At 44.8% G+C, this 16,327-nt stretch overlaps 1 protein-coding gene across 14 annotated transcripts in view; it reads right to left on the bottom strand.

The window, feature by feature from the left end:
• The window catches only part of LOC144804990 (V-type proton ATPase 116 kDa subunit a 4-like), a 6,844,636-nt gene that overhangs the window by 4,000,923 nt on the left and 2,827,386 nt on the right, over positions 1–16,327 (bottom strand). The gene's annotated exons all lie outside the window — the stretch shown is intronic.

Here is a 16,327-nt window from a genome sequence, read left to right as displayed (position 1 = left end):
TATGTGTTACTTGTTTTATTTTTCGCATTGGGGCAGCAATTTGCATCATGTTGAACCTGATCGCAATATATCACCATTCCAATATGTCTGCCATGTATTTTGCACTGGGGGGTGAGTGCACGGTAGTCCTTTGTCTATGTTAATATTTTGTTTATGGTAAAAGGACTAAGATTTTGAATCCATTACAAACGTGATCAAGCCTGTTGGTGAAACGCGTTGTTTGTTTTGCTGCCAAAATAAACTCTTGAAGCACAGCAACTCCTGGTGTGTCGTCGTACGTTTCCTTGTATATGGGAGATCTATTTTCTGATATATATATCTATATATATATCTATATATAGATATAGATATATATATAGATATATATATAGATATATATATCACATGAAACAGTGCAGTCTATCATGATGAATATCTAAATCTAACCTTAGTGAAAAAGATGTTGAAGATCGGCTTGTCCTACAGCTGCATCGTCCTACTGTGCAGATTGCAGACAGTAGTGTTTCGTGAACGTGTGTATATTCTTCCATGTCGCTGCACAGCAGATATTTTCCAATGTTACTCCAGAAAATAGCGCAGTAGAAGCTGCCATAGTTCTGGTAGAATGCGCTTTGACCTTTCTTTGTAAAGGTTTGTTGGCTTTGTCATGACAGAAATGAATTGTAGAAGCCAGCCATCTGGCTATTGTTGCCTTTGTTACTGCAGCCCCTAGTGTGGCTTGACCATAGGCCACGAACAATTAATTGGATCGCCTAACGTCAGTAGTCTTCTGTAAATAGAACTTTAAACAACGTTTAATGTCGAGTGAGCGTAATGCTCTTTATGCTGGCGTGGATGGATCTGGAAAGAAAACTTTAAGCTTTACGGGTTCATTTAAGTGAAATTGAGACGGTTCTTTAAAGATTAATTTGGGATTTATCTGGAGAGTTACGTAATCCTTAGAGAAATGTAGAAAGGGTACTGATATAGTGAAAGCTTGGTTTCACTAACCCTTCGAGCCGATGTAAGAGCCAGCAAAATAGCAATCTTCCACATAAGAAACTTGAGCTCAACCATGTGGATAGGTTCAAATGGTCTTCTCATCAATTGAGCCAATACTGTATACTACTCCCACTCTGGAGGAGGTGCAGGTATCGAAGGGAAAACTCGAAAGAGTCCTTTCATAAATTGTTTGACAAGCGAAGAGGAACAGAGCAACGGTTTATTGGAACTCTTCCTGAATCTGGAGAGTGCAGCAAGATGAACCTTAATTGATGAAAAGACAAGCCCAGCTTTGGCCAAGGATAGTGAATAAGAATAATTTGTTCCACAGGAACTTGGATAGGGTGGACATCATTCATCTCGCTACCACTTTAAGCAATAAGTTTTGACTGTTCTCTAGGCACGAGATTTAGCCAGAATTTCACGACAGTCCTGAGAGATGTTAAGATCTTTGAATTCTAAGAAATCATGAGCCATGCATGCAAGCACAGCGACTGCGGATCTGGATGAAGTATTTGACCCCTCTCCCTTGACAACATCGTGAGTGTTGGTACTAGATGGATAGGATTGTCCTGAGAAAGTAGAAGCAGTTCCTGGAACCAATATTGCCTTGGCCAAAGGGGTGCAATCAGGATGAGACGGCAGACCTCCATCTTCATTTTGCGCAGCACTTTCGGAATCAAAAGTATTGGGGGGAAAAGCGTACACACAAATCCCTGACCATCGCATGGACAGGGCATTCCATCGCGATCCCTGTTGAGGGAACCTGCAGGGTGTAATATTGGCATTTCTTGTTCTCTCTTGCCGCAAACAAATCCAGTGCTGGTTTGCCCAAACTTGGAAGATTCTGTTCACCTGCTTCTGCTACAATTCCCATTTGTTATAGCCCAAGAGAGACATGCTCAGGGTGTCGGCCAGAGTGATTTAAAACCCTTTGACATTTTCTGCTCTAAGTGTTATCTTGTGGGCTGTAACCCACTCCCAGAGATGCCGAGCCTCCTGCGAAAGAGACAGTGACCTTGTTCCTCCCTGTTGATGTAATACATGCTGGCCGTATTGTCGGTACGGACCAGCACTGAGGAGCCTGCTATTCTCGGGAGAAATGCCTGGAGAGAGAGAAAGATGGTGCGAAGTTCTAATCTGTTGATATGCAGTTGGTGGTATTCTTGGGACCATCTTCCTTGAATCTGTAAGTCTTGGAGATGGCCCCCCATCCCTCCATAGAAGCGTCGGTTGTTAGAACGAATTCTGGAGGAGTTGGTAGGAAAGTAAGTCCTGGAGCCAGGTTTGCTGTCTGGGACCACCAATGCAGAGAGTCTATCATGCGCGATGTGACTCTGATGGAGTCGTCAAACTACCCTATGGCTTGCTGTCATTGCAGGTGCAATTCCTCCTGCAGAGGTCTCATTCTGAGTCGTACCAACGGTACAAGGTTTATTGCAGATGAGCACATCCCCATAAGAGAAGCAAATATCCGGACAGAAACTGACTTTCTTTTTGTGATTGATATGGCCAATTTTTGCAGACGTAGCTGGCGGTCTTTTGACAAGAATGCTTTGCACTGTATGGGGTCCAGCATTGCTCCCAGAAAAGGAATCACTTGGAGAGGACGTAACTGTGATTTGTCTTCGTTGAGAGTGAGGCCTAGCTTTGAAAAGAGATTCAGACATGTTGAGATAGCATGTTCTGTTGCCTGTTCCCAGGAGCAACCATAGCGTGTTCGGTTGAAGGACCCTTGAGCATCCAATCGTCGAGATAAGGGAACACTTGTATTCCTTGAGAGCTCAAAGTTGCTGCCAGAGGTGCGAGACATTTTGTGAAGATTCTTGGTGCTGATTTCAGTTCAAACGGAAGCACATGAACTGATATTGGATGCCAGCCACTGTCAATCGAAGGTATTTGCGATGTTTGGTATGTATGGGGATGTGAAAGTACGCGTCTTCCAGATCTAGAGAAGCCATGAAATCCACTTTGTTTAGACTGCTCAATACTTCGGCAAGTGTAACCATCCGGAAACTCTGCTTCTTCAGAAATTTGTTGAGCTTGTGGAGGTCCAGAATCGGGCGCCATTCTCCTGATTTCTTCTTGATGAGAAAGAAACGAGAATAGAACCCGGTTCCCTTTTGGCATAATGGAACCTTCTCTATTGCATTCTTGCAGAGCATTTTTAAGGCTTCTTTGAAGAGTAAGTGAAGACGAGGGGGATGAGGACCCCTGGGCGGGGTAGTAGGTGGCTGTTTGATGAATTCCAAGGTGTGGCCGTTATTGACTAGGTCGAGAACCCATCGATCCGAAGTGATTTGTTGCCACTTGTGGGCAAAAGTTGAAATTTTTGCGCCCACGGGGAGGGAGGGAAGGATGACTGGCGTCCTGCGTAACTCATTGCTTTCTGTTGTTATCGCGACCCTGATTGTTCGATCGCTTTCGTCCACCTTGACGGGAAAAACCAGTTGATGAGGATTGTCGGTAAGATGATAGGCCGTAAGGTTGTCTATACTGTGTCTGATGTTGTCTATTTTGTTGATTTTGATACCCTCCTCTTGATGCAAATCCACGACCTCTTGCAACTCACAAAGATCCACGCCTGTATTGAAGAGCAGCCAACGATTTAGCCGTATCGGTATCCGTCTTTATAGCAATGAGGGCCGTATCAATGTGTTTTCCGAATAAGGAATCGCAATCATAGGCCATGTCTAAAAATTTTGTTTGTACTTCTGGCCTAAAAGATGTTGCTTTAAGGCATCCTTGGCGTCTAAGTACTGCAGCACCAGCAAGTTGTTGAAAGTTGGTATTAGCAATGTCCAGAGCGCAATCTATAATTAATCTCAGATGCGGCTCGTTCTCCCTCCAAAAGTATCTTTCTTGCGTCTTGTTTACGTTCCTCAGAGATGAGGTTCATAAATTCCGCCAAATCTGACCACATCTGGCGGTCATAATGGCTGAAGGTCGCCAAAAAATGTGCTGCTTTAATGGAGGCTGCGGCCATAGTGGAAAACTTCTTACCTATAAGGTCCAACCTCCGTCCTTCCTTATCCAGTTGCGTTGATATTGGAGTAGCCGGATTTTTAGATCTTTGCTGGGCGGCTTGCGATATTACTAAATCTGGTCAGGGATGACCAATCAGACAAGATGGAGTTTCCGGAGGACCACAGTACTTTTTCTCAATGGGAGGGAGGACAGCCGGGATAGAGGTAGGCGTCTTCATAATCTTTATCCCTTAATTCCAGATGTAGTCAATTATGGGAATTGCTTGTGTGACCTTCCTATACTATTCTTTGAAATCATGTAAGAAACAATACGTGTGTTCCTCTGTGACTGGCAATTGAAATCTGGTTGCAGCACGTTGCATCAGGTTGTGAAAGACCTCAATGTCCTCAGGGGGAGAATCCGAAGGCTGAGGAATGGGTGGAGAAGGTATTGGTATGATATAATCATCCCAAGGATCCACACTAGTAGCTTTGTCAGGCAATTCACCTTCTTCGACCTCTCCCTCCGAGGAAGAAGTATCATGGTGCGTTTGTGGCAATGAACCAGAAGGGTGAGGCGGTGAAGCAGGAACCTCCGTTTGAGGTAGCGAGTCTGGCACTTCAGTTGGTAGAGGTGCAATGTCAGGGACAGCGTGTTGTGGGGGAAACCGTTGACTGTAATCCGCCAGCATGGCCTGCAGATCTTGTATGGGTTTAGGAGGATGATGACTCGTTTCTCTCTGATCCAAATCCCTTCTGGGAGGTCTATGATATGGTGTAGAGAGGTCTTCCTGGTAATAGTGTTCCTGGTAATCCTTTTCTTCATCCTCTTCTTGGCACTATATATGAAGCTCAGAGGAATGGCGAGCTATGCCGAACGGTCCCTCATCATCTTTATCGTCAAAGTCCTCATCTTCAATGTAAGTTTCTAAGATAGTAGATGGCAAAAGAGGAGATATTTTGCTGTAATCCTGTCTATGGTAATTGTTTAGTTGAAAATGAGTATTTGATAAAGGTGTTGTTTGTGAAACTGGTGGAATTGATAAACTCTTCATCGACGAGCTCTTCGTCGCCAACAGGACAATCGTCGATGGGCTCTTCATCGACGGGACTGTCAGCCCCGTCGACGGACTCTTTAGAAGATTTAAAAGTACCTTCGTCGTAGATGGAACCTTCGTCAACGAGCTCGACGTCGACACGGTCGTTGACGGAGACTTAGTAGATAAACTCTTCGTCAACGAATCTTTCAAAACAGGCTTCTTAGACATGGTAGAGATCTTGGTAGACAATATAGGTGAAGAGATGGCCATAGTGGAGACAGTAGCCGTCGACAGAGGGGCAGCAGAAGTCACAGAAACCTTATAAGAGGAAACCAAAGAGTTTTAATCTAGGTTTTACTCACGGTTTTAGAGGTTGAAGGTCTTTTAGATGCCTCAGGATCCTAGGGAAAATGTTGGTGACCTCTGTGAATGGTCAGAACATCATGAGAAGCCTTGTGAAGTTTTCTTTCCTCACTGGAAGAGCTGTCATGCGATCTAGCCCTTTTGCTAGATGTCGAGACCTTGTCATCCTCCTCAGCCAAGGAAGATTTCAACCATAGAAGAAGACTTGCCTCCCTGTCCCTAAGAGTCTTAGCAGGGAAGGTCTGGCAAATTCTACATTCCTTAACAACATGCTTAGGATGTAGGCAGTAAATACAGTCTTTGCTGATCATCAACATGGACCCTCTTCTTCTCACAGGTCCTGCAAGGTCTGAAAAGAGCCTTCTTGTCAGACATCCTGAATAAAAAAAGTGAAGAACTGAGTACGCACTCAGGGAGACTCCCTTCCACACGACATGCGGTGAAAATCTGAGGAGAACTGCCTCTGCTGGGAAGGTTCTAGAGGGTGCTAGTAGCTGATTGTTTGGAACTATTTTTTTAGTTCTTTTCATATAATGATGTAGATAGGCTACTAAGTTTTAGGCCTTTGGGCTTTCTTTTAGCCTACTACTACTATTTACTTAGGCACTGATTTTGTATTTTACCGTGGGACTCCCGCCCCGACAACGGGGAATGATTCAGGCATGTGAATCTATGAAAGATACCCCAATACTGGATAACTTGCAATACACGGTAAGGATAAATTACTTATATGTAATCCTAATTCTCTTCCAGGGGTATACTCATCAAAGTCATAAGCACTGAATAATCCCCGCCCACAAGCGAGATCCCGGAGCATATATAAAAATACATATATATGTGTATGTTTAGACAAACAAGTCACGAGTACTTCTAAAACATACATATATACATGTATGCATACATAAATATGCAGCCTAATGTACTTTCAATAGGCTAATATGCCAAAATTACACGGATTTTTAAGAAAAAAAAAATAATCTCTAACATAAACACTGCAACCGATTACATATACTGTAATAGTGTTCCAACACATCCCTTTATTTTCAGAAAAAAGGCTAGTAATAGCAGGCAATTAGCCCATAGGCTGCATAACAGAAAAAACATCACAGTAATAAAAACACTGGCACCCTGCCTTTAAGGATTCCAAGAACCTGGACACCATGCCTTTAAGACCTCCAGGAGCTCCCTACTCCCATTATGCACCACAGGTGACAGTTTACGGTGTACAAACATAGAGGAATCATAGCAGGAAAATTGAAAACAATACTATACTGTCAATACTCATCCGGGGAGGCGGGAGGGTTGCTTATGACTTTGATGAGTTTATCCCTGGAAGAGAACTAGGATTACAGAACCAGCATTTATGGAACCATAGTTTACAAATAGCCAGTCTGATTTTCTCAAGCCCTTTGTTTTGTCCAGCTAGAACTTTAGAACCCTCTTGAGGTCCAGAGAATGAAGGGACCTCTCAGGAGGAGTTGAGGGATTGGGAAAAAATGTGGGTAGAGTGATGATCTGATTAATATGGAAATCCGAAACCACCTTAGGCAGAAAACATGGATGGCTTCTTAACACTACTCTGTTTGCATGAAAAACAGTATAAGGGTCTTTACAACAAAATGCCTGGATCTCGCTGACCCTGCGTGCAGAGGTGATGGGTACTAGAAAAGCAGCTTTCCATGACAAGTGCTGTAGAGAAGCCTTGTGAATAGGCTTATCAATTTTGCCAGAACTATGTTAAGCTCCCAAGGTGGAGCTGGAGATCTAATTGGTGGGTAAACCTTTTATATTCCCTCAAGAAAATCTTTAACTACAGGGATTCGGAAAAAGGAAACCTGTGTCGGAGACTTTCTATAAGCAGTAATAGCTGCTAAATGAACCTTTATGGAGGAGAACTGCAGACCCGATTCAGCCAAATGTAGCAAATACAGCAAGATCACCTGCTCTTGCCCCCGGACTGGATCATGACCCTTGTTCATGCACCATAAGTAAAAACGCTTCCACTTGAAAGCGTAGGATTTCCTGGTGGAAGGTCTCTTGGCTTCCTTGAGAATGTTCATACATTCCGAAGGTAAGTCTAAATATCCGTATTGAAGGACTTCAGGAGCCATGCCGTTAATCTCCGGGAAGCATCTTGAGACCCTCACGGGTGAGTAGCATGCTTACAATTCCCTGATTGATTGATTAATTGATGTGAGATTGGGATGAAACACCTTCCCCTTATTCTTGGACAGCAAGTCTGGGCAGCATGGTAACCTCCTGTGTGGGACCTCTGACAGGTGAAGAAGGTCCGGTTACCACCACTGACAAGGCCACTCCGGAGCTATCAGGATCATTCTGGTGTTGGTCCTGTAGAATTTGTTGATCACTGCAGGAATCAACGGAATTGGTGGAAAGGCGTACAGTAATGTCTGCGACCATTTTATCAAAAGGGCATTGCGCAGTGAACCTGGTTGGTGAAACCTGGCTGCGAAGACAGGGCCATTTGGCATTTGTCGCATCTGCAAACAGATTGATGTCTGTCACACCCCATTGCTAGAAGATGTCCCGCGTGACCTGGTGGTTGAGCACCCAGTCGTGAGCTTTGACGATATCCCGGCTTAGGGCATCTGCCTGAACATTTTGAGTCCCTGGAAGGTGAATGGCCACTATACTTAGATTTCTTGCTAGAAGCCATTTCCAGATGGTCTACGCTTCCAGAGCGAGAGGTCTCGACCCGGTGCCCCTTTGTTTGTTCAAATAATACATTGTGGGGGTGTTGTCTGGAGCTAGATTGGAGAGAAGGAAGCAGTGATTTGAGAGCTAGATGAACAGCTCTCAGCTCCAACAAGTGGATGGGATATCCTAGCTCTGCCTCTGTCCAAAGGCCTTGCACTTGAAGAGGGCCCATATTTATTTATTTATTTATTTATTTTATCGATTTTTAGAGGGCGCAAATACCCGAGGGTGTCTCGGCGCTATTGTTGCAGAACTCCCTGGCGGATAGGTGGGGAATTAGGCTGAGAACAACCAAGTTTTCAGTTTTTTTCTGAAGTTGAGCAGAGTTGGAGCACATTTGATGTGGAGAGGGAGAGTGTTCCATAATTTGGCTGTAGCAACAGTGAAACGTTTATCTCCCCAATTAACCCTCCTTGTACGGGGGACTCTTAGCAGGTGAGCCGAGGATGAACGTAATGTCCTTAGGTGTTCGAGCGGGCAGAAGGCTTGTCTTAGGAATAGGGGACCGTGGTTGTGGATAGCTTTGTAAGCTATACATAAAGCTTTAAATTTGATGCGGCTCCTCAACGGCAGCCAGTGTAGCTGTCGGATGTAGGGGGAGACAGATGCAAATTTGGGAATGGATAGCAGGGTCCTAGCTGCTGCATTTTGCACTGTCTGTAATTTGTTAAGGACCTTTTGTTGTGCGTTGAGAAGCAGGGCATTACAATAATCAGTTTTAGAAAAAACTAAGGTACTGACTAAGGTTTTGCCTGCAGAAGGTGGTAGGTAAGGGATTAGTTTTTTGATCCTTTTTAAAATGTGGAAGGAGGATGAAACCACCGAGTTGGCGTGCTGCTGGAAGGACATTTCCTTCCAGCCCTGAAGGGAAGCGTCTGTGATGATTGTCTGAGCACAAGGGTCCTGGTGAAATGGAACTCCTTTCAGGAGGTGAGAACGCTTCATCCACCATCTGAGGGAATCCTTGGCCGATTGGGAGAGAGGCACACGATCTTCCCAGAGACCCGATGTCTGCATCCACTGGTCCTCCAGAGATTGCTGCAGGGACGCATGTTCAATCGGGTGTTCGGCACGATGAAGATGCATGACGCCATTGCCCTTCAGAAGCGATTAAACTTGTCTGCCTGTGGGGTATTGAGAGATGAGGAGAATGTGACATTTCTCTATGATTGAGAATAACCTCTCCTTCGAAGGACATACGCTTACCTTCATGGTGTCCAATGACGCACCCAGGTAGTGGATTTTCTGAGTTGGATGGAAGATCTACTTTTTGAAGTTGACCTGTAGACCCAATTTGTCCACCAGATGGTGACCAGCTCTTCAGTCATCCAGATACGGGTAAATTAAAATCCTTCGTTTGAGAAGAAAAGCTGCCACCACTGCCACGCATTTCGAAAAAGTCTGAGGGGCTGATTTGAGTCCGGACGGGAGAACCCTGAATTGGAAATGCTGGTCAGCCACTAGAAAACGCAGAAACTTTCGATGTTTCTCGGACACCGGAACACGGAAGTAAGCGTCCTGTAAGTCTATAGCACACATCCAAACTCCTTGATGTAGGTGAGGGAAGATTTGGTGCAGGGCTAACATCCGAAATTTCTCTTTGCGGATGAATCTGTGCAATAATCTCAGGTCGAGTATTGGTCTGTATTCTCTGGTGGGACCTCTTTTCTGCACCAGAAAATAATAGGAATATATACCTTGTCCTTGATGTTGGACAGGAATGGTTTCTATGGCTTTTTTCAGTAGAAGACTGTGAAGGACTGGACTTTTTAACAGTACCAGCGGTGCCAGGGAACAACACCTATAACCTTCATGGGATACCTGTTTCGGCGCACAAACTACAGAGACACGGGACACTTCCTTCGGCGTCAGAGATTCAAGGTTTATTACTGCAGGGAACACAGAAGTCACGACAAGTACAACACGTGCAACTTGGGGAGACTGCTTCAAATTGGTTCTGTGGATCGCTCCTTTTATACAAAATTAACTCATAGGACAACATGGTACACAAAAGTTTACAACCTGGTTCCCATAATTATCCCCCAGAGGGGTCGCTTTGGTCACTTTGGTACACATAAGGTCCGGAACATAAGTGCGGAAACATTTGGCGGTTCCCAACTGTAAAAACCCATCTTCCCAACATTAGTGAATTCCAATCGGCAGTAAAAACAGATCGAAATAGGGACAAAGACAGGTGCAGAGGGAGATGGAGACAGTGGGGAAATCGAAAAGGGTGTAAAAGGGGAGGTATCGGGAAACACGAGATACAGGCATCAAAGGGACGTGCCTAATGAGATGCACGGCTGAGACAATAAACCGGACGGCAAGATGAGCCTCGAGCGGGGCCATCTGCCTTACAGTATCATCCCCCTCATCGTAAAAGATATTTACAAAGTACATGTGTCTTCCACAAATATCCTGAGAGTCCCAGGGTGACGAAGCGGACAGTGTCCGTTCGCTGGCTACTTGAGGGCAAGAGACAAAATGGATGCCGTATCTAAGATGGAACCCGTGGGTACAGATGAAAAACTCACATATCAAATGAACGGTTTAAGTTAGCACAGCGAAACTGCGCACACTTACTAAACTCGTCATTTGCGGTTCTTAGATACCAGACTCGACCATATTCGTGCGAGTCGAAAACATCACTTAAAATTGTCACGGAACCTCAGACGCTCCTTTTGCCCTCATGTAGGCAAGCACTAGTCGGAATCATATTCGATATTCATCAGACCCTCGAGATGTTGTTGTAGCATAGTTCTGTCCAATCGAGACCCTTTGGTAACAGGTGGCTGTCTCATACACGTTGTAGCACAGAGGCCACATAAGGCAGGACCGCACTGCACGCAAAGGCAACACGTGAACAGGAACACTACAACGACTCCAATGATCGTCAGAATTTTCCAACCCCAAGTCGACATCAGGCCCCAAAACCATCCAAGTAGCGTCCAATCCCCTACATCCACGTGTATGGATTCGGAGATCTTATGCAACTTCGAGATGGCTTGATAGACAGTCGGAGCGTTATCAGGAATGAAAATACAGCAGCTCGAATGGATCACCTTACATACCCCACCTCGATCTGCTAAGATCACATCTAAAACCATACGGTTTTGTAACGTCATAAGTCTATCCGCCTGAAGTTCTGTGGTGATATTACCAAGGGCACTGGCAGTAATATTAGCTGTTGATTCTACCACTCGAGTCAACTGTCTTAGGTTCCTACTATTAACCATAGGTCCCCAAAATGGGAGGAAACCCTTAAAAAAATCTCCTGCCTCTTGACCGGCAGTATCCTCTTCGCTAATTACGCCTCTCACAACTCTAGTTTTGTGATAATCTGCATCTACAGTAAACGTCGGAGGCAACAAGTTTGCGATAAAACATGAGCCCATGAAGTCAGAGGGCAACCATGCATACGCACGATCATGACAAATAAAGTATGTACCCTTGGCAGCCAAAAACACAGGGGATGAGACCATTGGCAATATATAATTTTCAGTGCAAGCACTCTCTCCAAGTCGGGCTTTCGATCTACGGCCGCGACCTATTAAACAAAAATTACCAATGTGGGGTACGACCCATATCGGAGGCGAGCTTTTAAGCTGTTTTTCACCAGTGAACACACTATATTCGCCTCTACTTAGGACCCTATAGGCTTGTACCTCTTCTTCAGGGATAAGCGAGGGATCATAGATATCGCTATCTAAATCCTCTATTGCTATAGACAAAGATTTTTGGTACGAGGTAGGACCAGAGTAAGGGGAACGTGGTTCTCGAATGGGGTGGAAACCCAGTGCGCTTCGAAACATTGTTTGAAATGCTCGAGCCGACCCTTGGGAGCTATACGGTAACACCAGATATGGAATTCCCTTATCCGTAGTATGTGGCATCAACCCACACACCCAACAATTAGTAGTGTTAACCACTAACTGATGCTGATGAAGGAGTTGAATAAAGGAATTGTTGCGGAATTCTGCACGTCTAGCCTGCTCGTGTTCAGGTAAGATGTGAAAAGAATGAGGAGAGTCAGTGGAGATGAGTTTAAGGTCAGGGGTAGGAGTAGGTATAGTGGAAGGCAAGAAGTAAGTCATTGTGTAATACACCCCACCCGCAAATAACGCAGAAACAGTCAGAAACAGTACAAATATTTGGAACACAAAACATTTAGTACGACTGAGTTGCTGCAGCTTGAATCTTTGTGCTTGAGCTTTTTCCAAGTCCATCAGCTTCAAAAATGCCATTCCCTATGACCGTCCGCAACGTTTCTTGACGCACTTCGTTCTGTGTAGCAATAGTCAATTCCTAGGAGTTCCCAGGAATCGACGGTCTTTAACCTAGCGTCAAGACCTACTAACCAGGAGGAAGTACACGCGCGGCCCTACGGCCTTTATTTCACAAATATATATATATATATATGTATAAAAACAAGTGTCTCTCAGCTGTGGAAACAAAAAAAGTGTAAGGAACGAAGCTCAATGAATATATACAGAATAATTACAATAGTATGAGTGTTCAAACTGATCATGGAAAACGGGATAATGCACTTGTCAAGGGACAGAACGGGTTTTTTTATTAGTCTTTAGTGCTGGATCTTAAAAAATATCGGGTTTTCCCAGGACGTGTCTGTTCGTTAAACAAAAGATCCGTTGAAGGGACAACGCCCTGTTGATCAGCTGAATGTTCTGGTCTTGAGTCTTCTGATGACAAGTGTTCAATAATGCCTTTTTGCTGCACTGAGGATTCTCCGACAGGTTGTGCGTCGCTGAAAGGTACCAACGCCGGCAATCCTTCAGTTTCAGTTGATGCAATGCCTTTCCTTACCCACGAGTCTGCTGGCAACGGAATGGGGACTTTCTTGGTATGGGTGGCATGCACCCAATTTTTCCGCCCCTCAAGACGAACTGCAGTTCTCGTGGCAAGGAGGACCTGATAGGGTCCAGTGAACCTGGGATCCAAATTGTTCTTGCGCGAAAAATTGCGCGTTACCACCCAATCTCCGGGCTGGAGCTGGTGGCCTGGACCCTCCGTCTGTGTTGGCAATGCTTCGTGAACCTGTTGGTGAATTAACCTCAGTTTAGCAGTCAAGTCATGAAGATAATCGATTAACATTGGATACTCAAGTTCACAAAAGGCACCCGGTCTAGGGACCCCCCAAACATTGGCAGGACGACCGAACACTATTTCATAGGGACTGAGCCCTACTCGGGAGTGTACAGTTGCCCTTGTTGACAGTAATGCTAAGGGTAAAGCGTCAGGCCACGAAAGACCTGTCGTAGCCTGAATCTTTGCTAGCTTAAGTTTAAGGGTGCCATTGTACCCTTCAACCAAACCAGCTGACTGAGGATGATTGGCACTATGAAATTTCTGCACAATCCCTAACCCGCGACACACACTCTTCATCACGCTCCCAACAAACTCACTTCCGTTGTCTGACCACACAACCCGAGGCATTCCGTAGCGGGAAAAATACTCTTTGAGTAAAATTTTTGCCGTGGATAAAGCCGTATTATCCTTAAGGGGGTAGGCCTCAATCCACCTAGAAAATGCACACACCACAACCAGCACATACTTCAAATTATTACATCTCTCCATGTGGATAAAGTCCAACTGGATAACTTCGAAAGGGTACGCAGGAGGGGCAAAATGACCAGGTGGAGTGGGAGTGCCCTTACCAGGATTGTGCATCAAACACACCATACAATTCTTAACCAAGCGTTCAGCACATTTCATAATACCATCATTCTTCCACACAGGAAACAGCAATTTACAGATACCTTTCGCGCTAATATGTGCTAACCCGTGTGCCATAGTCACAATAGCCAGCACATACGCATCAGGCAACATCCATCTTTTCTGTTCCGATAAGTCAGTCCAACAATCATTCGCATCCAACTTTCCCGTACTTTCTTTCCACTTCGTCTTTTCAGTTTCGGTGGCCTCATTCTGAATTGCTTTCAAACTCTCGATAGTGTTTTCACACATACTTGATTCTGCAGGCCACCTAACCGAACTCGTCACATACATTCGAGTGCTAATGTTCCGGGCAGTCTCTTTAGCAGTCTCATCCGCAAACGCATTACCACGACCAACATCATCCATCACTTTACGATGCGCACTACATTTAACAATCGCCACTTGCTTAGGCAACGTAAGTGCATCCAAAAGATCATTTACAAGCTGGCCATGCTGAATCTTCGTACCATGTGACGTAAGGAATCCTCTCTCTCTCCACAGTCGTCCAAAACTATGTGCCACACCAAATGCATACTGGCTATCTGTAAACACATTCACCCGTTTATCTTTAGACAATACACACGCTCTCGTCAAAGCAATTAGCTCAGCAGCCTGAGCCGAATTTTGATTTAATCTTGCACTTTCCACAATCGTTCTCAATGTAACTACAGCATACGCAGTCGTCACATCACCATTTGGCAACTTGAAACAAGAACCATCCACATACAAAGTACCATCGGGATTTGTCAATGGAGTATCTTTTAGGTCAATGCGACCCTTGGTTTCCTCTTCAGTTTTGAGATAGCAGTCATGTACTGCTTCACCACTTGATTCTGCGTCGATCGGCAGCAATGTTGCTGGATTCAACACATTACATCGTTTTATCCGTATATGACTGGCCAGCAACGTCAACTCATATCCAGACAATCTTGCACTTGTCAGATGTTGAGTTTTCGTTCGGTTCAATAGAGTGTCGACTGCATGCGGAACCATTACCGTGAGTATATTATCCATGACTAGACCTGCAGACTGTCGAATGGACGCCGCAGCTGCCGCTGTTGCTCTTAAGCAACTTGGCAAAGCCCTTGCTACTGGGTCTAAAGTCGAAGAAAAGTAGGCACATGGGCGTTGCTTACCACCAAAAGATTGTGTCAAAACACTCAACGCGCAACCATCCCTCTCGTGAACGTATAGTGTAAACGGCTTACTGTAGTCAGGGGTACCCAACACAGGAGCCGAACACAGCGCATCACGCAATTCAGAAAAACTTTTCTGACATTCTTCAGACCAAGGTACTGGGGATGAAACATCCTTGCACGTAAGGGCTATCAATGGTTTCGCCAACAATGAAAAATTTGGAATCCATTGTCTGCAGTAGGACGTAATACCTAAAAAGGCACGAACATCTCTCTGGGTTTTTGGCACAGTCATTCGGGAAATCGCTGCAATTCTCTCTGGGGTCAACCTTCTCCCTTCTTTTGACAATAAGTGACCTAAATAGGTAACTTCTTGGCAACAATACTGTAGTTTTGAAGGTGATACCTTGTGGTGCAAGTCATGTAGATAGTGCAATAATGATACTGTAGCCGTTTTGCAAATAGCTTCTGTATCAGCTGCCACTAAAAGATCGTCAACGTATTGAATCAAAGCTGCACCTTTAGGCAATACAAAGGCATCAAGCTGACCTTTAAGTGCTTGGCTGTAGATTGATGGACTCTCACAGTAACCCTGTGGAGCGCGTTTTAGCCTAAAACTGCGACCTCCTAATGAGAATCCGAACAGGTCTCTGCTTTCCTCTGCAATCGGAATGCTAAAGAAAGCATTCTTTAGATCGATCACTGTGAACCAGGAGGCAGATGCCGGAATCATTGTTAACAAAGCAGTAATGTCAGGGACCACAGGAAATTGCGGAACCACTATTTTGTTTACCTCTCTCAAATCTATAACAAAACGATACACAGGAGATTTAGTTGGATCAGTTCGTTTCAGAATTGGCAATACAGGGCTATTGCACACGTTTCCACGAGTTTCTTCAACAACACCTTTTCCAATGAGATCATGAACGATTGCTAACAGTGCTCGTTCGCCTTCAAGAGAAATACGATATTGAGGTAAACGCGGTAATCGCGCATTTGGTTTCAATTGAATCACATAGGGTGGAATGTCTAACAGGCCCACGTCATTGGGACCTGTGGCCCATAAGGACGCAGGGAGGGAATTCAATTCCGGTGGGAATTTATCAACCGATAAATACATGGGAGAGATCACTCTCCTTCCCAATGTAAGCTCCACTCCTTCGGGGGAACAATACAATGTTGCATATAATCGTTTCAACAAATCCAGGCCCAAAAGATTTTCACCACAACCTGTAGATAGAATCAGTGGAGCCGTTAGCTCACGTGGTCCAATCATAAGAGGCAAAGGGTTAGAGACTGGGTTACTAACAGGGGCGCCAGAGAATCCGACGGAAACGTTCGTTAAGCCAGACAAAGGTGCGCCAGGGAGTTTTGAATGCATGATGGA

This window comes from Lissotriton helveticus, chromosome 1_1, assembly GCF_964261635.1.
Source record: "Lissotriton helveticus chromosome 1_1, aLisHel1.1, whole genome shotgun sequence".
NCBI classification, from domain to species: Eukaryota; Metazoa; Chordata; class Amphibia; order Caudata; family Salamandridae; genus Lissotriton; species Lissotriton helveticus.
The sequence above is the reverse complement of the archived record's forward strand: the minus strand, read 5'-3'. Positions and strand labels throughout refer to the sequence as shown.